Raw genomic sequence first — 24302 nt, 5'->3', positions numbered from 1 at the left:
TGCAACTTTGATAATTACCCAAAAAAGATATTCCGAACACCCAGAATTACCAGAGCACTTTAAAAGGGAGGAAAGAGAAACTGAGGGTGTGACAGTGTGGCTATAAAACAGAGAAGCCAGTCAGCCCTGCTACCCAAACTCTTCTGACACATCAAACCTCCTAGAAGCCCTTCTGCTCATCTCAGCAAAAAGGTGTGATCACTTAATTGATCCACCCTAAACTGTATATATAAGTTTCATGCTGTTTCTCTTGTTTTACCTCTTAATCTAATCTTCCCTTGAGATAATAATAAGGTCAGGGATTCTGATACCATATTTTTTATTTTTTGGTTATTTTCTAGAATAATGTCTTGGACAGAGTCGGTGCTCATTGGCTATTTGATAAATGAATGGTCTTAAATTTCCCCAATGTGTCTAAATAATATATACTCTGATGAAATTTTCATGAGATAAAAAATATGGGAAAATGAAATAATGCTATAAAAGAGACAACCAATCTCTGGATTACTGAGAACTGGTTAGACATCTATCTATAGGAGAAAGAAACAGAAACACATTACCTCTATGTATGTATGTATGTATTGCCTGATGGCGAAAAGTATATGCTTTCAAATCAGATTCAGTTCAGTTCAGTTCAGTTCAGTCGCTCAGTTGTGTCCGACTCTTTGTGACCCCATGAATCGCAGCACGCCAGGCCTCCTGGTCCATCACCAACTCCCAGAGTTCACCCAAACTAATGTGCATCGAGTCTGTGATGCCATCCAGCCATCTCATCCTCTGTCGTCCCCTTCTCCTCCTGCCCCCAATCCCTCCCAGCATCAGGGTCTTTTCCAATGAGTCAACTCTTCGCATGAGGTGGCCAAAGTACTGGAGTTTCAGCCTCAACATCAGTCCTTCCAATGAACACCCAGGACTGATCTCCTTTAGAATGGACTGGTTGGATCTCCTTGAAGTCCAAGGGACTCGCAGGAGTCTTCTCTAGCACCACAGTTCAAAAGCATCAATTCTTTGATGCTCAGCTTTCTTCACAGTCCAACTCTCACATCCATAAATACCACTGGAAAAACCATAGCCTTGACTAGACGGACCTTTGTTGGCAAAAAAAAATATCTCTGTTTTTTAATATGCTATCTAGGTTGGTCAGATTACCTGGCTTCAAATGCCACCTTCACCAAAGACTAGTTGTGTGATCTTGGGCAAATGATCTTTAAAATGGGAATGATACTAATAGTGCCTACCACATAGGATTGGATGAAGATTAATCAAGCTAATATACGTAAAGCATTTCAAACATATCCCATATTGACATATGCCTCAAGAATCTGTTACAGTCCTAAATCACATGGGAGAAGGTGGTTGTCACTCCTCAAGTTCTGTCTCCCAACTCCTCAAAATTGGGTCTGAGTGATCATCAGGGTTCTGCATGAAAAACATCTGGCCAGGTCATATTTTAAACAGAATGGGGAGTCTTCACAGGGAAGTCACAGGATGGGGTAAGGAAGCAACAGAGGCAGACAGAGGTGGATTCAAGTCCACTTCTGCCAAATCATTTCTGCGCTCAGAACCTCAGTATCCTCTCTTACAGAATGGGATTGTTGCAAGGATTAGAGAAAAGTGCCTGGCCTTTATGGTATAACTTCTAAGGTCCAGGGGAAACTCCTTCCTTCTCAAAGTCCTAAATAAAGTGAGATATTCCTTCACCAGAAACTAAGATTGATTCCATGATAACTAGGTCAAAGTTTTCCTTTATTCCAAGGTATTTATTGGGTTGACAAAAAAATTCATTAGATCTTATGGAAAATCCCAAACAAATTTTTGGTCAATCCAATAGAAATTCTATTGTTCAGAAAGCACAACACTCTGTGATATAGATTGTCTGCTGCTCCAAACAAGAAGGATGGCTGTCTACCAGAAGAATCTCTTTACCCCTAGTGACACTACTGTTTTATAGTTTCATTTACTTTCCACTAGCTATGAACAAAGCTAGCAGAGGTGATGGAATTCCAGTTGAGCTATTTCAAATCCTGAAAGATGATGCTGTGAAAGTGCTACACTCAATATGCCAGCAAATTTGGAAAACTCAGCAGTGGCCACAGGACTGGAAAAGGTCAGTTTTCATCCCAATCCCAAATAAAGGCAATGCCAAAGAATGCTCAAACTACCGCACAATTGCACTCATCTCACATGCTAGTAAAGTAATGCTCACAATTCTCCAAGCCAGGCTTTGACAATACATGAACCATGAATTTCCAGATGTTCAAGCTGGCTTTAGAAAAGGCAGAGGAACCAGATATCAAATTGCCAACATCTGCTGAATCATGGAAAAAGCAAGAGAGTTCCAGAAAAACACCTATTTCTGCTTTATTGACTATGCCAAAGCCTTTGTCTGTGTGGATCACAATAAACTGTGGAATTTTCTTCAAGAGATGGAATACCAGACCACCTGACCTGCCTCTTGAGAAACCTATATGCAGGTGAGGAAACAACAGTTAGAACTGGACATGGAACAACAGACTGGTTCCAAATAGGAAAAAGAGGACGTCAAGGCTGTATATTGTCACCCTGTTTATTTAACTTATATGCAGAGTACATCATGAGAAACGCTGGGCTGGAGGAAGCACAAGCTGGAATCAAGATTGCCAGGAGAAATATCAATAACCTCAGATATGCAGATGACACCACCCTTATGGCACAAAGTGAAGAGGAACTCAAAAGCCTCTTGATGAAAGTGAAAGTGGAGAGTGAAAAAGTTGGCTTAAAGCTCAACATTCAGAAAACTAAGATCATGGCATCTGGTCCCATGACTTCATGGGAAATAGATGGGGAAACAGTGTCAGACTTTATTTTTGGGGACTCCAAAATCACTGCAGATGGTGACTGCAGCCATGAAATTAAAAGACGCTTACTCCTTGGAAGAAAAGTTATGACCAACCTAGATAGCATATTGAAAAGCAGAGACATTACTTAGCCAACAAAGGTCCGTCTAGTCAAGGCTATGGTTTTTCCTGTGGTCATGTATGGATGTGAGAGTTGGACTGTGAAGAAAGCTGAGCGCCAAAGAATTGATGCTTTTGAAGTGTGGTGTTGGAGAAGACTCTTGAGAGTCCCTTGGACTGCAAAGAGACCCAACCAGTCCATTCTGAAGGAGTTCAGCCCTGGGATTTCTTTGGAAGGAATGATGCTGAAGCTGAAACTCCAGTACTTTGGCCACCTCATGCGAAGAGTTGACTCATTGGAAAAGACTCTGATGCTGGGAGGGATTGGGGGCAGGAGGAGAAGGGGACGACAGAGGATGAGATGGCTGGATGGCATCACTGACTCAATGGACGTGAGTCTGAGTGAAATCCGGGAGTTGGTGATGGACAGGGAGGCCTGGCGTGCTGCGATTCATGGGGTCGCAAAGAGTCGGACACGACTGAGCGACTGAACTGACTGACTGAACTGAGGCAAATTCTCATGTTAAAATTTTTTTAATAAAAATTTTCAGACCTATGTATTATCTTAAGGAAGCTGTTAGCAATAGTGTTGATTCTAAGAAATGCAGTATTGCTTTTGGCCTCTAAACATCACTTTTAAAATGTGGAGACTTGGGGGCATATTTTTACGATGCCTCATGACACCCTCACAATTGTGTTACTGTTTAGACTTTCTCTGAGAGCTTGTTCATAGTCAGTGGCTGCTTTTATAAAACAAAATCTCTATGACCTCATTGTGACTTTTTTCATCTATAAGGCAGATACAATCCAAAAACCTAAAGGAAGCAAAAATTAAATACATATATATATAGACAGATAGATATTTGGGTTCAAAAGCTAGGAAAACCTGGAGTTATAGGAGTATGCTCTGACTTTCATAATAGTTACTTGACATTCTGGAGCAGGCACAGTATGCTTTCATAGCTCATCACTTTACAGAATTTAAAAGGCCTGGAGTTAGATCTTGACACCCTCTATGGTGCAAGCTGAGTTCAGCTCTTTATTACAGTCATGGGCATTGATTTTAAATTTTCCATATTTTCAGTGTCATCTTGATTTGGATACATGGGCTCTGGTGGGATAAAATTGATTAGGGCTGATCCTCAGTAAAATTATTAAGAAGGAAAAATTTATTCCTATTGGTCTTCCCCTTTCTGTCCGCATCCTTTATTCCATGCCAGTTGCTCACCCACCAGCTTTTCCAGTGACTTCATAATGTTCGGGACTTCCATTAATGCTGGATCCCTCCCCCTAGAAAATTCTTCATGTTCCAGCCCAGTGAAATTTATCTGTTGAGGGTGACCATCTCTCAGCTTTTGTTCAGTGACAGCTAATCACTATGATTTACATTTATTCTGATGAGTTATTGAGTACTTAGTCAGCTTGTGTTGCTATAAAAAGATCACAGACCAAGTGACTTATACAATAGATATTTATTTCTCATGGGTCTGGAGAATAAGATGTGTAAGATTAAGGCACTCACAGAGTTGGTATATGTGAGAGCATTTCCCGGTTTGTAGTTGGTCGTCTTCTTGTTTTGTCTTCACATGGCAGAGAGAGAAAGAGAGAAAGCTTCCTTGTGCCTTTTCTCATAAAGGCAGTACTCACATCATCAAGGTTCTACCTTTATGGCCTAATTAACTCCCAAAGACTTGAATTTCCACATATGAATTTGGGAATGACACAAACCTTCAGCCCATAGTAGTACTACCATCTTAATAAGCTGTTTCTCCCTTTCTTAGAATACTTAAATTCTCTGCTCCTTTGAAAAATTAAACTCACTCAAATCAAATATAATTTATTTGAATCTTTCCTGATTACTTCTAGGAAGAATTAGTTATCCTCTATTCTGTGTTCCCCAATACTTTGTATAGGTAGTCTACGTAATTGCTGATGACCTTATTTATTTATTTTTTTTAATTTGGTGGGTTTTGCATTGTCCTCATTTTCCCATTAAACTCTGAGATATTCAAAGACTGGCGTGTCCCCTTATTTATCCTTATGTTTCCATTACCTAGCATAGATGCTGGCACTTTATAGTTGTTCAATAAATACTTACTGAATAAATCAATGACTCTAATAGTGTGAATGTGAAACCCTCTCAGATCTCTCAATATATCTGGTCTTTCATAGATTAAAGAGCAAATAATCTGGCATCTCTCCTTATTAAAGGCACTTTGAGTAGATCTTTTTTCTTGAAAATCCGCCCCAAGGACAACAGATTGACAGATTGCTCAGAGCCATGACCAGCTGTACCATACATAGTTTATCAGTAAACCTTGGAAATGGCAGAGCTCAGCACCACAAATCCTTTTGTTGGGAGGCTGTTTCTCTGGCCAGAGCAATTCTGTATCATTGCTGTCTTTTGTGCCAGAAACAATTTAGCCAAACAATGTTCCCATCCAAAGATTTGGTATCATGAGGGATGAATGGGGAGATTAGGATTGACATATACACACTATTGATATTATGTATAAAATAGATAACAAGTGAGAACCCACTGTGTAGCACAGGGAACTCTACTCAATGCTCTGTGGTAACCTAAATGGGAAGGAAATCCAAGGAAGAGGGCATATATGTATACGTATAGCTGATTCACTCTGCTATATAGTAGAAACTGACACAATACTGTAATGCAACTATACGTCAACAAAAAAGTTTTTTAATGAAATAAAGATCTGAATTCATTGCAAAAAAAAAAAAAAAACTTACCAAGATTTGATACCCCCAATTCCCAATGAGTAAACAATACATTCCTAAACAAGGCAAAAGGATCTGTTTTATTGTAAAATCTATTCATTCACTGTTTCCCTTGTCCTTTGGGAAATGACAACACTCAGTGATACCCAAATCCAGCCAGTCAGAGTGAAAAATATTTGAGGGTAAGCAGGACATTCTTTGGTGCCTGCCCCCATCACACCGCATCAGCAGCCATCTGCACCGCCATAGTTCAGGCAATGACCAAAGACATTCCACCAGCTGAAGTTACACTTCAAACACAAATGAGAAGAATTCATGTAAAGTGAGACCTTCTCATCATCCATAGATATGATTACCTCCAGTTCAACAAGAAACAAATGGATAATGCATCTCTATCTTCATCATCATAATTGCTTTGTTTCATCTCTTAGCATGAGAAGATCCTGATGAAAGACATTTGTAGAAGTCCTTTACTGGATGTTGTTTTCTATTGCTCTGGAAAACCATGTTAAATAGCCATTTCTGGGCCAAAGAACTAAATAGACATTTCTCCAAAGAAGACATACAGATGGCTAACAAACACATGAAAAAATGCTTAAATCACTCATTATCAGAGAAATGCAAATCAAAACCACTATGAGGTACCATTTCACACCAGTCAGAATGGCTGCGATCCAAAAGTCTACAAGCAATAAATGCTGGAGAGGGTGTGGAGAAAAGGGAACCCTCTTACACTGTTGGTGGGAATGCAAACTAGTACAGCCACTATGGAGAACAGTGTGGAGATTCCTTAAAAAACTGGAAATAGAACTGCCTTATGATCCAGCAATCCCTCTGCTGGGCATACACACTGAGGAAACCAGAAGGGAAAGAGACACGTGTACCCCAATGTTCATCGCAGCACTGTTTCTAATAGCCAGGACATGGAAGCAACCTAGATGTCCATCAGCAGATGAATGGATAAGAAAGCTATGGTACATATACACAATGGAGTATTACTCAGCCATTAAAAAGAATACATTTGAATCAGTTCTAATGAGGTGGATGAAACTGGAGCCTATTATACAGAGTGAAGTAAGCCAGAAAGAACAACACCAATACAGTATACTAACGCAGATATATGGAATTTAGAAAGATGCTAACAATAACCCTGTGTACGAGACAGCAAAAGAGACACTGATGTATAGAACAGTCTTATGGACTCTGTTGCAGAGGGAGAGGGTGGGAAGATTTGGGAGAATGGCATTGAAACATGTATAATATCATGCATGAAACGAGTTGCCAGTCCAGGTTCGATACACGATACTGGATGCTTGGGGCTAGTGTACTGGGATGACCCAGAGGGATGGTATGGGGAGGGAGGAGGGAGGAGGGTTCAGGGTGGGGAACACATATATACCTGTGGTGGATTCATTTTGATATTTGGCAAAACTAATACAATTTGTAGTTTAAAAATAAAATAAAATTTTAAAAAAATCAAAAAAAAAGTAGCCATTTCTGTTGTTATTTTTGTAGCCCAAGATATGTAACCAGAGATATACATTCTAGACTTCTGTGGGAAGCTAGACATAGGCTTAGTTAGCCATAGAAAACACATCATGCGGATCTTTAAATCATTTGCTTTGGAAGATAAATTTATGTAGTTCCTAGATATATTCAGAAACACATACAACATGTTGAAATGTGCAATATTTTGGGGATTGTGGTTAAGAAAGACATAATATATGTTAAGCAAAGGAGAAAAAAAAAAAAAACATCTGGCCTTACCAGCATATCTAGTTTATCTCAAACCTACCTTTTACTTCCTCAGCTTTCTTATTTCTCACCTGTTCCAGATGTCTTTCTTTAATTACTTTGTATGCTGAAACTTCAGCTAGCTTTCTTATCTAATTCCATATGTTCATCATCTTCTGCCTGAAACACTTCTGCTTGAGTTCCTCACATTCCATTTTCTAAATATCTTTAATTAATTCCTCCAACTACCCTCTTAATCTTATCCTCTCCCAGTTTTTTCAAGACCCTGTCATCGATTACTGGTAGATAATTACAATCCTTTTTCTGTCCTGGCATCTTTCTCTCTGTCCCAAACAGGAAGATAGCAGCATGAATGGACAAATGATCCCACAACTCATCAGCTGTGTGTAGAATTTTGCCCCAGTTTTTTTAAGTCTCTAAACTTTTTTTTTTTCATCAATTTCATCTATTTTGTTCATTGCATTTAAGATAAGTTTTTAAAAATAGACTAATGAATAAACTAATCTGTTTATTCCCCATGCGCATGCATGCTCAACTGCTCAGACGTGTCCAACTCTTTGTTACCCATGGACTGTAGCCTGCCAGGCTACTCTGTCCATAGTACTCTCCAGGCAAGCATACTGAAGTGGGTGGCCAGTTCCTTCTCCAAGGGATCTTCCCGACCCAGGAATCAAACCCCTGATCTCCAGCATTGCAGGCAGATTCTTTACTGTCTTGGGCCACCAGGGAAGCCCAATTAATAACTGATACAGAAGGGTAGCCCTATTACTACTTTCTGACCTGTTTCATGGGAGCTTCATCCCTATCAAATCCCTCCAAAATTCTCCTCCTGGTTGCTCACTGCTCCAAGACCTAGTCCTCCTGCCTGTCATGGGGCATACAACCTTGTTTATCCCTTCTTCCTGTAGCCTACAGGAGGGGTACCTAAGCCCTCTGAGGATGCAGAAAGTGGCATCTATGCCAGCGCTCCCCACTGTTGCCTTCCAAAGGCTGTAAGGTTGCCATTGTCCAAGGGTTAAGAGTATCCATATCTGTAGAAAGGTTGCAGATTATCAAAGACAGAAGACAGTAACAAAAAGGTGCCTGTCTTTAACATCATTGCCATCATTATAGCCAATCTGTTACTGCCTGTACCACTGTTTTTCCTACGGGGACCAGCAATTCCGAATGCAGTAGACAATATGCATGTCAATGTCTTACAGGGAGTTTACAGAAATGACTCTTTTAATTTACATTAACTCTATTGTTACACCCCTTCACCCTAGGACTTGGCAGAACTACAATGAGAGTTAAGCCAGGTACCATCCAATAGACACCAAGTCACACTTGGAATCATTCCTGTATACTCCCCACAAATCATGTTTGGACTTCCTTCTCTTCCAAAGAGCTCCTCTCCTTACTCTGGCTCTTCCCCAGGCACGCAGGTCTCTCTCACCTCCTCATAGTTACACTCACACTCATAAGCCTCAAATGGAGTTTAGGCTCAAGCTGTGACTCTTGCTAAATGTAAGTTACCAGCAATAGTAAAGATCTTTTGACATTACTTAAGAGGATTAAGCAAATAGTGTGTGTACTGTATGTGTAACATGTTTGGAATGTCATCTAGGGAGGAGGAAGAGGGTTTCAAGGGAAGAAGCAGGCACCCCAGGACTGGTGTCTGACAGGTGTCACATGGTAGCCCTGGTATACAACAGAACTGCAGGATGCGCATATGATACTCGAGAATATTCCAGAAAGAGGGCTTACTCCAAGATAAAATGTCTGTACAGGACAACTCTACAAACCAGGCCACATCTTCCTCACAGGCACCCCCCACTTGAATATGACCCATGAGGAAAGAGAAAGCTGTCAGGTTGGAAGGTGCCTTGAAGATGGGCCAAGAGACATCTCAGCAATGATCTGCCTGGGCCCACCTGAGCACAGAGTGGAAAGCTGCACATTCTAGGAGAAAGAGGCACGGGGGAAATCCCCAACTAATATCACATTTTCTCTTCCTTAGAAAAATGAAAATTTGAAATAGAAATTACACTGAGTTTTAAACAATATGTACTGTTTCCTTAGAAGAGGCAAATAGTCTCAAAATAGTCTGTCTCTGAATCCTTTGTTCCTTCAATGCTTTAGTGATGTCACATTATTCCCTCCCATCAGATTATTGAAACTGCTGCCTCACAGGTCACTGATGCCCAACAAATTGATGAAGCCAGTATCCTCTTTTTCTGTCTCATTCTAGGCAGCTTCTTTACAGAGCCTGATGTAGCTCTCAGGAGCCATCACCACCTCACCTCCGTAAAACTTTTCTCTTCTCACTGCTACTTACTCTCAAGAATCTCTTATTTTTTGTCCTCTTTAAACAGTTTTTAAACTCTGCAGTTTCTGTACTCCAGTACCATTCTTGTCCATAACTTTGTCCATTTGTCTTCTTTACTCAGTAAATTATCCTGGGTAATCTTATCTATCATGCTTTAGTTATCACCTTTATTTGTTCTCAAAATTTTTAATGCATTAGAATAATCATGAATTAGAAAACCAGATTCCAGGTCGCATCCTCCAGGGAATTTGATTGAATATATTTGCAATATATAAGGCTCAAGAATCTTCATTTTTACAAGCATCCTGAAGCAAGGATCTCTGATGCAAATGTTTACAGATGACCTCCTGGAACATACTAATAGAGTATGTCACAGAGTTTGCTCATGACTTCCAAGTTCAAGTCACCAGTGCTTTAATCTTTCTCTTGAATTCCAGACCCGTATTACCATCTAGCTCCTTAATATTTCCAATAGTTAGAAAAACAAATTTTATTACTTCACCACCCCAAACACAATGTACTTTTCTGCTTACATTTCCTGTCTTAAGTCAATAGCACTATCAACTGAATCTAGAAACTAGAGATCCTCTTTACTTATCATCCAATAAGTCACTTGGTTCTTTTAATGTTATCTCCAAAATATCCCTCAAGTGTATCTTGACTTCTGTCAAGGTTAGACATCCATTTTTCTTTCCTGGGAAATTCAAACAGTCCCTTACCTGGCCTTTCCCGTCTCAGGCTCTCTCGTCCTCTCTCAGGTCTTCTCCTCCACACTGCCAGCACTTCATTCTGTAAAATGCAGATCCAAGCATGTTAGTACAAGGAGAGAGCAAAAATCAAAAACGGAAACAAAACAAACCTTTGATGTTTTCTTGACTGATAGAATTGCTAATGCCACAGGAGAGCTTTCAAGAGCTTGCCCAATCTGAATCCAATCTCAACCCAAACCCCCCTTTTCAGCCTTCCCACCGTGCACAACAGCCAGCTCACAAGCTATGTTCAGCCCTGTTACACTGCTATGCTTCAAGCATACTTTTCTGCTGATAGAATGCCCTCAACCCGTTACAATATGTTGAAATCCTTTCCGAGGTTTAAAAGCACACCTTTCACCGAAATATGTCAAAGACAAAATTATAAGCTGTCCCCACAGTAGTCCTCAAAAGTGAAGATGTTTTCATTTATTTATTAATTAACCAAATATTTATTAAACATTTATGACATAAGAGGTCCTAACAACAAACAAGATAGATTCTGTTTTTGTGTATGTGTAATGTGTGGTGTGTTTGGTTCTGAGTGATGAGAGAGACGAGGGAGAGAAGAGGAGAGCAATAGTGTGTTTTGAAGGGAGAGGAACCCTGTTCAGGAGGGCACTGGGGATTGGGTTGCACCCCACTCCAGCACTCTTGCCTGGAAAATCCCATGGGCAGAGGAGCCTGGAAGGCTGCAGTCCATGGGGTCATGAAGAGTTGGACACGATTGAGCGACTTCACTTTTACTTTTCACTTTCATGCATTGGAGAAGGAAATGTCAACCCACTCCAGTGTTCTTGCCTGGAGAATCCCAGGGACAGAGGAGCCTGGTAGGCTGCCATCTCTGGGGTCGCACAGAGTCAGACATGACTGAAGCGACTTAGCAGCAGCAGATACAGAGATAGGGTGAGACTGTTATAACCAAAAGACCAAACAATAATCCAGTGACGAAAAGAAGATTCAAGTTTCTTTTTTCCTCCTCACTCCTGTAATCATCCAAAATGGTTAAGTGGACTTTGCTCCACAAAGTCATCAGAAATTCAAGGCAGTGACGCAGCGCTACATCCTCTGGCACTACCATCATCCACATGGTTGAATCTTGGTCAGATTCCAGCCAACAAGAAGGAGGAAAATTTGGGGTGAGGCATGACCACTGTCTTAAGGTATATATTACCTCTACTTGCATCTTCCAGGAAAGAACTTTGACATAGAGCCACATATAACTTTAGGGGAGTTTGGAAAACAGAATGTACCTATATACTCAAAAAGAAGAAAATTGATTATTTCAGTCAACTAATAGTGTTCATAAAACATTTCCTAGATTTCCTTATGGTGAGCTTCCAGGTATTATCTTAGAGTTTGGTTGCTGATTCATTTCAGGAAGCAAGCAAAGTGAGGAACTTCTGTGTTGATTGTGCACATTATGGTAAAGGCAGCCTGGTTCTGGAATGGACAACTACAGCAACGATTTCCTGATTCTATGGGTAGCTTCCTCCTTCGGCAGATTACTAGAAAAGGCTGAAGTGTCTTTCTGGAATAGGCAGTCATGAAGGCATAATTCTCATTCTGAAATAATGTTTCTGATTACAATAGAGGCAGCACCTCCCCGGCCCAGTTCCACTGTGTGAATTTTAAATGCTTCCTGAAATCACGCAGCTTTTCTTCAGTGCCCCATACCCACCCCAACTGTGATTCTCTAAATCATATAATACCATGTAACAACTCCCTGCATGCTTAGGTAGAGTGGATTCTATTCTTGACAACTGAACTCTGAGCAGTATACCTTCTATGTCTCCAAAAGCCTGAAACCTCCTTGGGGATCTCTGGCTCACATTTTCATGATGTACAGACAATTTACATTGAATTCCAAAAAGCATTTACTAAGAGATATGTTGGTCTATAGATCCCCAAAGAACGTAGGAAAGAACATTAATTTCACTAATATTTCTAAGATCCTGCCCTCAAACCTCAGGACCAACCCTAAATTTTATAGATGTTGGAAGATTTGTTATGTTGAGGGCAGGGAGAAGAAATCCAAGATGCTTAGTGAGTGAAGCTACAATCAAAGCTCTTTCTTTAAAATGTACTATATTTAAATTTCAATCAAAATGTCATTTATTCTGAAAGGTGGAGTATGTAGGAGAAAGTGGACTGAGGTATGAAATTTAGTTTGAAATGCATCAAGTAAAAATAAAGTAGAATGAGGAATGGATAGAAAAAGGGATAAATGGATGGATGCATAATAAAGCAAGTATAGTAAAATGCGAATGGAATAGAATCCAAGTAATATATATGTATGGCTGCATACTGCAAAATTATTTCAGCTTTGCTGTACGTTTAGATTTTTTCATGATAAAATGTTGGAAAAATATTGTTTACTAAAAGTAATATGCTTCTTGTACATATGCAAACAGGACAGAGACACATCTTGAGAAAAGCAGTATTCTCTTTCTTTGATTTATCTATTGCCAATTTGGATGTATTTATCTATATTTTCCTTTGCTTATCACAAGCATAATATATATATGCATATGAGGATTTATTATCAAATGAGGTAACAATATATTGCATTTTGTAATTTTTTTTTTTACTTTATAAATGCATCATGGAGATCTTTCCAAGTCAATTCACATAGATCTCTGTCCTTTTTAAAATGTGTGTAGCACATCAGAATATGAATTACCCAATTCGTTCCATTATCCCATTATTGATGATTCTTCAGATTGCCTCCAGTTCTTGGTTTCCAAAAATCATGTGATAAATTTCTTACAGATATGTCTTTAAACACTTAAATATTTTCTATATCTAGTAAATGAGTAGTTGAAAATGGAGCTGCTGGTCAGGGAGATGTATATGTTTTACATTTTAATTAGCCTTGCCAGATGATTTTCTAAGAAGGTTTTTTTATAGTGCAACCAAGAGTGAGTGAGAATCTCTTTTTTCCCATACTCCCACCAACAGTAGTGATTATTAGTCATGGGCATGCTGACGGTGATCATGATGTTTTAGGATTCTTTCCAGAGGAAACAAGACTGAAGAATGGAGATTAAGTCCAGAATAAATGATTTACTAAGACTACATAGGTAACAAATGCCAGAATAGGGAAAGGAACTGTAGACTCCTAATTTGCAATGTTTCCTTCTTTCTTTTTTTGAATGTACCCTAAAGATACTAAGTCAAAGCACTGATGGGTAATAGTTTTCATTTCTTATCAAAATGAAAATGTTGTTATCCTTTCATCACATTGAATAACTTTCAGTCTCTCAGCTTCCTGACATTCCAGTTCTGTGAGCCTAACTGTGGGCAGGGATCAAACACAGAATATAAAATTTAAGGGATACCTCAATGTGTTATCAGTCAGAGGGGAAGAGGAAAGGGACACAGCCTCCCCACATGCTGCTCCCAGAAAGCAGCCAAAGTGATGACACTAAAAACAGAAGAGGCATTCATATGGACTGTCAGCCGGCCACCGGGCGCAGAAAGCGCCTAAGCTCACCTTGCAAGTTTAGGTAAATCTCTCCACTTCCCTGTTTGCATTTCCTTACATGTAAAATAAAGAGGTACTTTTTAACACACAAGGAAGCTTATTCTGTGTTTTGAAATGAATATGTTAACCAAGCCTGTAGATATTCAGTAAAACTTTATTTTTAAATAATCTATCTTACAAAGAAAATAAATAAAATTAGAAGCAACAAAATCTTAGGAGCAAATCATATTACATAGCATGCCTTAGTCTGATCGTGGAATATTTGAGTAATTACAGTGCATTCCTCTGCACTATCTATTTAGAAAGTATTTTTCTTTGTAGGATGGAAGCAATTATACAAATACCTCACAGCAAAATAGGTAATTTTAGATACATATTCTTCCCCCATAACAGAAGTGGTATACAACCATTTCCCACTCAGATTAAATCACAGAACAATGTTATCTTTATGGAACACTTCCTTATGCTACAGCTTAAAAGGATCTATACCTTCTTTCTTCTTTCCATGGGTCAGCAAGATTTTTTAAATGAGCTGGTCAGTATATTTTCCAAATGTCAGAGAAGCATAGAACCAACAGTAAATAATGTATGCTAAGTCACTTCAGTCATGTCTGACTTTTTGCAACCTGATGGACTGTAGCCTGCCAGACTCCGTCTGTCCATGGGATTCTCCAGGCAACAATACTGGAGTGGGTTGCCATGCCCTTCTCCAGGGAATCTTCCTGACCCAGGGATCAAATTCAGGGCTCGTCTCAACAGGCCCTAAAAATGGATGATCTGCTACTCATTTTCAGGCAAACTAATTATTGAAGACCTGAAATGGATGAAAGTGGGGAAAGTAATTCAAATTTTCTAAGTGACTAGGCACAATTAAGTGTTGGCTGTGGTTGTTCTAAATCTTAGGAAAAAATTATCACTTTGTGGGGACTATATCTCCAAGTTCTCAGGTACCCTGAGGTCTAAGGAGTTCTCAAATCCTTCCAAACATTCTGAACCAAGCATTCTGCAAAGAAAGGATAGCGATGTAGGTAGAGCCATCATACTAGGGGATAGACCTTTAAAAAAATCACTAATGAAGCTGAAAACAAGTTGCTGTGGTGTTAACTCAGTGTGTTTGTGGATCAGTGCTCTTTGAGACCATGGTCATTTACTGTATTACTTGTTCTCATGCAAATAAAGAAGGAATGGGTGACTGGGGCTACCCCCAGCTTGGAATAATTTCTTATGCCCCCCCAACAAAAACCACACACAAAAGCGCATATCTGGGCAAGGCCCTGGGATAAGCAGTCTAGTTTAACTGTTCTAACATACGGGAAGACATTCACTTTTCTCTGGGTTACCTCTTCAACATTCAAGTACAGAATCAAGGTATCAGTCTAGGAAAGAGGAGCCAGGAGGACCACTTGTCCTCCTTTTGTGTGTTAAGCAGACCAGCCCCCTCAGGACCTCCTCAGGTCAGTCTAGCCCAGTGGTTCTCAGCTGATGGTGATTTGGCACTATCTGGAGACGTTTTTGGTTATCACACCTGAAGAGGAGGTATGCTACTAACATCCAGAGGGTAGAGACAGGGATGCTGCCAAACATCTTGCAATGCAGAGGACACTCCCCCCAGCAAAGAATTGCCCAATCCTCATGCCAGTATGTCAACACTGCAGAGGCTAAGAAATCATCTCGCTCACAAGGGCTGGCATGTCACCAACAGGTTTAGGGTCAATAACTTGCTTAACCTAATTATCACCATTCTTTCTCCCTCCCTGCTTCCCTCTCTCCCCTCTCTCCCTCAAAATATGAGAGACGTACTACTCAGTTTCTAACTGGAAAGATTCAAATATTATAATCACAGCTAACTCCTTTTTAGGAATGTGACAACTATTGACTATTAGATTTCTTAGTATTCACATTTCTTGTGAGTTTTAATGGTAAATATAAATAAAGTGAATAATTTCAGCTTTAAAATCCATTTTGGATTATGACTATTTGAGCTGGCCATGTTAGTATACAATATACAACTCAATATGATCAACTTAAATGTCCTCACTTTTAGGTTATTTGAATCAAAAAAATAGTAATAATCAAGGAAAATGTCCAAGTCCACCAGGGAAATGGATTTTACACTCATGCAAAACACACATAGCTACTCATATCTTTTGAATATGAATGACAATCACATAGGAAAATTTTCTATTTGGTTTGACATCTGTGGATCAATTTAACTAAGCCAGGTGGCAGAATATCAGTCTATGTAAATTTATGCCAAAGGTAAACACAAGGTATTATCTAGCCCAGATAAGTTACTGATTACACTGCAAAATAAAATAAAATAATTACAAATGTTGACAATAGACATTTGCTCATATGTGAAGAGATCATTTCTTCTATGTTTATGGCAAAATTGTATAATCTGAATCCTGCAAATTTGGCCTTTGATTTACTAAAGAAAGTAGAAAATTAGTTTGCTGTCTTAAATCCTGGCTTTCAAGTCTTGCTGTAAAAATGCTCTTTTGGGGCTTCCCTGGTGGCTCAGTGGTGGAGAGTCCACCTGTCAATGCAGGAGACGTGGGTTCAATCCCTGGTTCAGGAAGATCCCACATGCTGTGGAGCACTAAGCTTGCATGCCACAACTACCGAGCTGCCAGAGCCCATGGGCTGCAACTACTGAAGCCCACATGCCCTAAGTCCACAAGCCGCTGCAACAAGAGAAGCCACTGCAGTGAAAAGCCTGCGCCACAACTAGAGAAAAGCCCGCACAACAGTGAAGACCCAGCACAGCCAAAAATAAATAAATAAATAATGCTTTAAAAATCTCTTTTGCATATCAGAAGTTGAAAAGCAACTTTCCTTCCTCTTTACATTCCTGCTATTATAGTCCTTTTTTTAAAATAATTGTTCCCACATCCATCCAGAACTAGCTGCATAATGTTTGGTACCAAGTTAAAAATGAAAAGATTGGGCTCCCTGCTTAAAAATGAAGAATTTCAAGATGGTAACAATAAGTGCTGGTGACTGTGTGGAGAAAAAGGAACTCTCTTACACTGCTGGTGGGAATGCAAACTAGTATAGCCACTATGGAGAACAGCGTGGAGATTCCTTCAAAAACTGGAAATAGAACTGCCATATGACCCAGCAATCCCACTGCTGGGCATACACACTGAGGAAACCAGAATTGAAAGAGACACGTGTACCCCAATATTCATCACAGCACTGTTTACAATAGCCAGGACATGGAAGCAATCTAGATGCCTATCGGCAGATGAATGGATAAGAAAGCTGTGGTACATATACACAATGGAATATTACTCAGCCATTAAAAAGAATGCATTTGAATCAGTTCTAATGAGGTGGATGAAACTGGAGCCTATTATACAGAGTGAAGTAAGCCAGAAAGAAAAACACCAATACAGTATACTAACACATATATATGGAATTGAGAAAGATGGTGATGATGACCCTATATGCGAGACAGCAAAAGAGGCACAGATGTAAAGAACAGTCTTTTGGCCTCTGGGAGAAGGCGAGGGTGGGATGATTTGAGAAGGTAACATTGAAACGTGTATATTATCATATGTGAAGCGGATCACCAGTCCAGGTTCGATGCATGAGACAGGGTGCTCAGGGCTGGTGTGCTGGGATAACTCTGGGGGATGGGATGGGTAGGGAGGAGGGAGGGGGGTTCTGGATGGGAAACACATGTAAATCTATGGCTGATTCATGTCGATGTATGGCAAAAACTAATACAATATTGTAAAGTAATTAGCCTCCAATTAAAATAAATTAATTAATTAAAAAAAAAAAGATGGTGACAGCAGAGCAGTAAACCGATATGGGCCCTTGTAAGCCCAAGACCCTCTGCAACTGCATGTTACGTGCCCATGAAGCTGGCTCTACTTTCATCCTACCCCAGTAGATTCTTGGGAGGTCATGTACACAGAAATGCCATGTTAAGCTATTGTGCTGCAGGGACTCCACAGTCAAACAGGCTCTGGGCTACTCAACTCTGTGAGGACATTCATGTCAGAAACTGAGGGAACCACATCCTCTGGACTGTCTGGCCTACAACGTGCATACTCATATGTGCCAGCCCTAAACACCAGTTAAAATGATACTCTTCTCTAATTTAGCAAAGTCCTAATACACAGCTGCTACCTTTCTCATCCACCAAAATAAGAAGGAAAATGATTCAGCTGATCTTCAAATTCTTCTTCCTTTCCCTTTCTGATCAGTCACTGAAGAGGGTGTTTTGCATTTATTAACCACTAGTTCAAAGACCATAAGAAAATTCCCTTGTATTTTTCTCATAAACAGAAATATATATCATATTTTTCAAATATTTGAAGTATTGGTTTCATGGGCTTTTTCATGACAGTATAACCCATCTACAGCTCATGGTTTTATCATGGTTTACCTATTACTTGAAGCAGCACTAGGATCTATGAAACACATCCTGGGTGGGTCAAGTGGGAATGCCCCATGAACACTGAACCAGCACAGTAGTGTTAGTGAATATTAAAGCTGGAAGTAATCTAAGAATTTCTCTTTTCCTACCCCCTCCTTCAATAGATGAGGAGCTGAAAGCTGGACTTGTCACAGGTCATATAGGTAAATACTGGAAGGGTAGACTAGATCTCAGGTTCTAGGGATCTTGATTTCCAATACAATCAGAGTATAATATGTGCTTAGATAAGATATATCTTAAAGTGATAAATGTTTCTGTCAGCATGAGAAAAATCAATGTCTTCTGAATAATTGTAACTGCGACTAAGATTTGACAGATAACATGTTGGCAGTTACCAGTCAGATGCTGTGAACTCACACCATCACTACGGCACCACTGCTGGAAATGGATGCTGTTTGTCATTGCATTGTATTAGCACCTTTGTTAAGATTCTTTACGTGTTGTCACTGTAAACCCTCTCTCTTCGGGTGTCTATAATAAGCTTATAAGCATTCAGTTCATATTCAGACAACTGAAGCATAAAAACAAGATTTCTATCTCCACAATAAAAAGAATTTAGAAGTATTTGCTAGAAATGCAAAAAACCATCTCGGGCACTTACAATGTTTTATCAAATGGAAAACAAAACGTGTACAATTCTAAAATCATTTGCAATATGCTTAAACCTGAAAATGGTCTTTCTCCACATCCAAGCCATCAGAATGACTGCCCTCTGGGTGATGACACTTTGCGGTTGTCTTTCTGTTTTCCTTGGGGTGACAGTTCCTGTGTTCCACTGTAACAGAGGGAGGACCAGTCTTATCACCAGAATCCAGCTGTGCAAATTCTTCCTTAGAAGCTCATGCTTCCTACCACTTCTATAGTTTAGAAGTGACTGTTTTCCTGCCAATTCATCACTTCTTGATATTCTTTGCTGCAAAGGGGTTATAAGATTCTTTCTTCTGAAGAACATTAAAAACTGAATCTCTCCTAAAATCTAGCCACCAAATTAGTATCAGTTATTAATGATCTGATACCCCATTGTTCTGAAAAAGACATTCATGATTTCTGTAAACGCTAGTCCTCCCCCTAAGGTGATATAAGGTAACTCGGTGAGCCAACACGATTTTCATCATCAAAAAAAAAAAAAAAAACATTGAGAGGAAGTAATATGCAGAATAGGAACTGTTTCTAAAACAATCTATCAGATATTTCCTCATGTTTGTATAGGTTGCATTATTGGACCCAATTCTTCATCCCTCCCAGTATCCATACTTTCAGTCTTGTGATTCTGCAGGTCTGTCCCTTGACCTTGGACTGACCATGGGACTTATACCGCTCAACAAGATCTGAGTAGATCTGATTGCTCTTTTGTATCTTTTCCATAGCCATGAGAAGCATTTACTAATAGATGATTCTTGTGGAAAGCCACTAAATCTTGAAGTAGCTTCTTATTCAATAGTTAACTGATCCATTGGGTTTTCACTGTCAAAACCAGGATCAAAACTAGCTGAAAATACCACATTTGTGACTTCTCCTGGAGTCCAAAACAAGGCCAAAATTCACTCTATCTTAAAACATGCTTAATCATCCTCAAACGCAGACAAAAATGCTTCCATTTGGAAACCAGAATAGGTGAAAATTGTCTACATTTATGGTATTTTCTGAGAAAAACATGGCTTTTCATCTTTTCTGAAGTAGTAGTTTCCAAAGTTTGAATACTCTAGAAATTGTTTCTATATCTGGAGAGTAGAGCTTCCATGACATTCTGAAAACACCCCAGTTTGGCTCATCTGCACCTCTCAGAATCACATTGCTATTTCCCCAAAATAGAGTGTTAATTCTTATTTAACATGATTTTGAAGCCAATGGACAACTACTATTCTTTCAACTTAATAACAGATTTTTTAAATTTTTGCTCTGTTTTAATGTAGAACTAAAGAATTCAAATTGGACGAACAGAGACTTTGGATTCTGAATAATTCTTATGAATACTGTAAACCTTTGACCCAAATGGCTAAGTAATTTCAATTGCGCTAATATTTAAATAAATGAAAGAATAAAAATAAGTTAGGACAGTAAATTCTTACATCATGTCTATTGGTTCATGAAGCAATTTTTAGCTAAAATACAGATGCTTCCCCACAAGTATAATCCCTCTAACAATTTAATTCAGGTCAGTCTTGGTCTGAGACTTGCTTCAAAAACGAACCTGAGATGTTTACTCAAAAAATCAACAGTGCAAAAACAAAAGCAACAGTGCAAACAAAACAAGTAGCTAATAAAGGCAGAAAAATTATAAATAATCTTAATTATTAAATTATCTGAAAATAGATTTTGCCCTTGGAAACAAATAACTATTTTTCATTTAATTCCTGTACAGTAAGCAAAATGACTTTAGAGGTTTAAAAAAAAATCAATGTTTCATTACCTGAAGACCTTGCTGAGGATTGAGAATATTTTTCTGCTGTTGACATCTCATTAAGATTATTTAACAACTAAGCAATCCATTTGCCTCCTTGGTCCTAAAATTGATATATTTTTCAAAATATAGTCCAGAGTTTTCAAAGAAAAACCCATAGATTTTGACTCAATGTCAATACTTATCACCGAAAAGTGTGGAATAAAATGAAACAATAAATGTGTTGAGTCAAGAGGATAGAAAATATATTAAGCAATAAATAAAGTCTGGCCTTAATGATGCCATTAAAAGTGGCAAAGATATAACATGAATATTCTTTTATAAGGAGTTATTTCTAAAATTGCTACTTTGCATTAATTGGATATTGACAATATATTAATTTTATCATTTTATAAAGCATGAGTATTTCACTTGTTATTTATTTTCATGCATAGAAAAAAAGAGGGATTTTTTAGATTCTTTTAGACAGAAAAACAAGACTTCTATCTTTGTTCATTTTTTATATAAATTCAGGCTTACAGAAAGATTGCAAGAATACTTTCTAGAATTACAATTTCCACGTACCCTTCTCCAGATTTTCTAAATGTTGATATTTTACCATACTTGCTCTATCACTCTAACTCTTAATATATACATTAAAAACTGCTTAAGGGTAAATTGCAGGTGGTGGTGTATTCATGCCTAAATATTTCAATGTACATACCTTAAAACAGTTGTCTTACAGAGTCACAGTACAATCATTAATATCAGGAAATTAACATTGATACTATTAGATACCCTATAAACTTCATTCAGTTTACCAATTATACCAACAATGCAATTTAGAGCAAAAGAAAATCTCAGTTCTTACATTCAGATGTAATATCTCTTAGTCTCTTTTAATCTAAAAAAGTTTCTCAGAAAGGTTTCATTTTCATTCATGGATTTTTTTAGAGAGCACAATCTTACTGTATTGTAGAATGGCCTTCATTTTGGGTTTGTCTGATGTTTTCTTATGATTCAACTCAATATATGCATGTTGGGCCAGGAATATCATAGAAATTGTTTTCTTCTCAGAGCAATGTATCAAGAGGTACATGATGTCAATTTATCCCAGTGCTGGTGGGGTTTTTTTGTTTGTTTTTTGCTCACTTGTTTAAGGTGGTGACTTTCAGGTCCTTGTTGTAAAATTAATACTTTTTTCCTTTATAACTAATAACTATCTTGTGGGAACATAGTTTGAGGCTATGTAAATATCCTAGCATTAGCACTAGCTGATGATTTCTGCCTGAATAAAGCACTATTATGAACATTTCCAATGATGATTTTGCTAATTCCATCATGTTTATTGGTTGACTTTCTAGTGTAAGCAAGAGCTTTTCTTTCTTTTCCATTTAGGTAAGTGTTACATATGAATGTACGTACATATTTCTATACAGAAGTCATGAGCTCTTAGTTTGTTCAATGAGTTGTAATTCTTTACTCTCACTATTTATTTTGATGGCCAAATAATCCCAGATTTGGCCTCAGTGAACCATTTCATGCTGGCCCCTCTGTGTTTTTGACATACCTTCATTCTTTGAGAATCTTCTTATTTTCTGATACGTACATACATACACACACAGACAAGACGAACCTATTATGCCCTATCCAGGAAGCAGCCACTTCACTGAGGAGCTGTGGTTCCTGTTAGTAATTAGAAAGTAACATTTGGGCTCTCAGTGGGTCATTGTTTTAAGGCACTCTCAGCACAAAGAGCTAAGAAATAGATTTACACATTCAGCCACACTTGCACATCAGGATATATTTGCTTCTCTACCTCTATCTATCTATCTCAGGGTTTTCACCCTCTGCATTCTCGATATTAATACAGTGGATCAGGTAGTTGTTGCTGGAGAGGTGGAGGTGCTGTCCTGTGCTTTGCACCTGCTCTCTATGTTTAGCAGTGCCCCTAGCCTCTCACTGGATGCCATACCCCATCTCCCAGATTCAAAAACCAAATGTTTGTAGACATGGACAGATTTCCTTTGGGGGGCAAACTGTCTTCAATTAAGAATCACTAATGAAACTATTAAAAACAATGAATTCACACTGATACCTACAACTACTACCCAGCCTCACAAAGTTCATTCTATCCTTTCTGTACTGTAACTTCCTTCTCTGTCAATAAAAAACCTGGCTTCCATCATCCACTGCATATTTTATTTGCCTAATCCTAGAATATGTGTTTAGTTTCTTCACTGCTAACCCATGCCCCTACCAAAAAGACAAGCATTGAACTCTACCTAAGACTTTTTTTCAGCCTCTATGGAGGTAATTGTATGGTTTTTCCTTATATCTAGCAATATGATTTATTATATTAATGGATCTTCTAATATTGAATCAAGTTTGCAATTATGAAAGAAATCCCACTTGATCATGGCTTAGTATTTTCTTAACATGTTGTTAAATCCATTCACTAATATTTTGTTTGGAACTTTCGCCTCCATACTTATAAATAATAGCATTTTCTAATTTCTTTTTAAACAGCTTCAGATTTTACATCAATATTGTCTTTTCTTCATAAGTACTGGAACAATCTCTTTCATCTTTAATTCTCTGGAAAAATATTTGAAGTTTCTGGATGACAGTAAAATCATCCAGGCTTGGTAGCTTTTTGCATGCTCATTCCTTGATAATTTTCTCTAGGAAAATTGATCTCCTTTTTTCTTCCTTTTCCATGGTTTATCCCAGGAGATTGGATACAATTCCCTGTGCTATAGAGTAGGACCTTGCTGTTTCCATTCTAAATGTAGTAGTTTGCATCTACTAACTCCAAACTCCCAATCCATCCCTCATCTTCTCCGCTCCCCCTTGGCAACTGCAAGTCTGTCCCTTACGTCTGTGAGTCTGTTTTGTAGATAGGTTCATTTGTACCATATTTTAGATTTCACATATAAATGATATCATATGGTATCTTTCTCTTTCTGACTTACTTGTGCATCCTTAGTCGCTCAGTCGCATCTGACTCTTTGTGACACCATGGATTGTAACCCACCAGGCTCTTCTGTCCATGGGGAGTCTCTGGGTAAAAATACTGGAGTGGATTGCCATGCCCTCCTCCAGGGGATCTGCCCAACCCAGGGATCAAACCCAGGTCTCCTGCACTTCAGGTGGATTCTTTATTGTCTGAGCCACCAGGAAAGCCCAAGAATATTGGAGTGAGTAGCCTATCTCTTCTGCAGGGGAATTTCCTGACCCAGGAATCAAACTGGGGTCTCCTGCATTGCAGCTGGATTCTTTACCAACTGAGCTAGCAGGGAAGCCCAACTTACTTAGTATGATAATCTCTAGTTGTATCCATGTTGCTGCAAACGGCATTATTTCATTCTTTTTTAGGCTGAGTCATTGTATACATGTACCACATCTTATCAATCCATTCATCTGTTGACAGATATTTAGGTTGTCCCCATGTCCTGGCTTCCCACCTGGCATTACTGGTAAAGAACCTGCTTG

At 38.7% G+C, this 24302-nt stretch overlaps 1 pseudogene; it reads left to right on the top strand.

Annotated features, from left to right (window-relative positions):
• The first annotated feature begins 13832 nt into the window (after nt 1–13832).
• Nucleotides 13833–24302, top strand: part of LOC133256059 (large ribosomal subunit protein eL31-like) — a 33164-nt pseudogene continuing 22694 nt past the window's right edge.

The sequence above is a fragment of the Bos javanicus genome, chromosome 2, assembly GCF_032452875.1.
Source record: "Bos javanicus breed banteng chromosome 2, ARS-OSU_banteng_1.0, whole genome shotgun sequence".
Taxonomy (NCBI): domain Eukaryota; kingdom Metazoa; phylum Chordata; class Mammalia; order Artiodactyla; family Bovidae; genus Bos; species Bos javanicus.
Note: the sequence above shows the minus strand (reverse complement) of the source record. Positions and strands in the feature narration are given on the sequence as shown.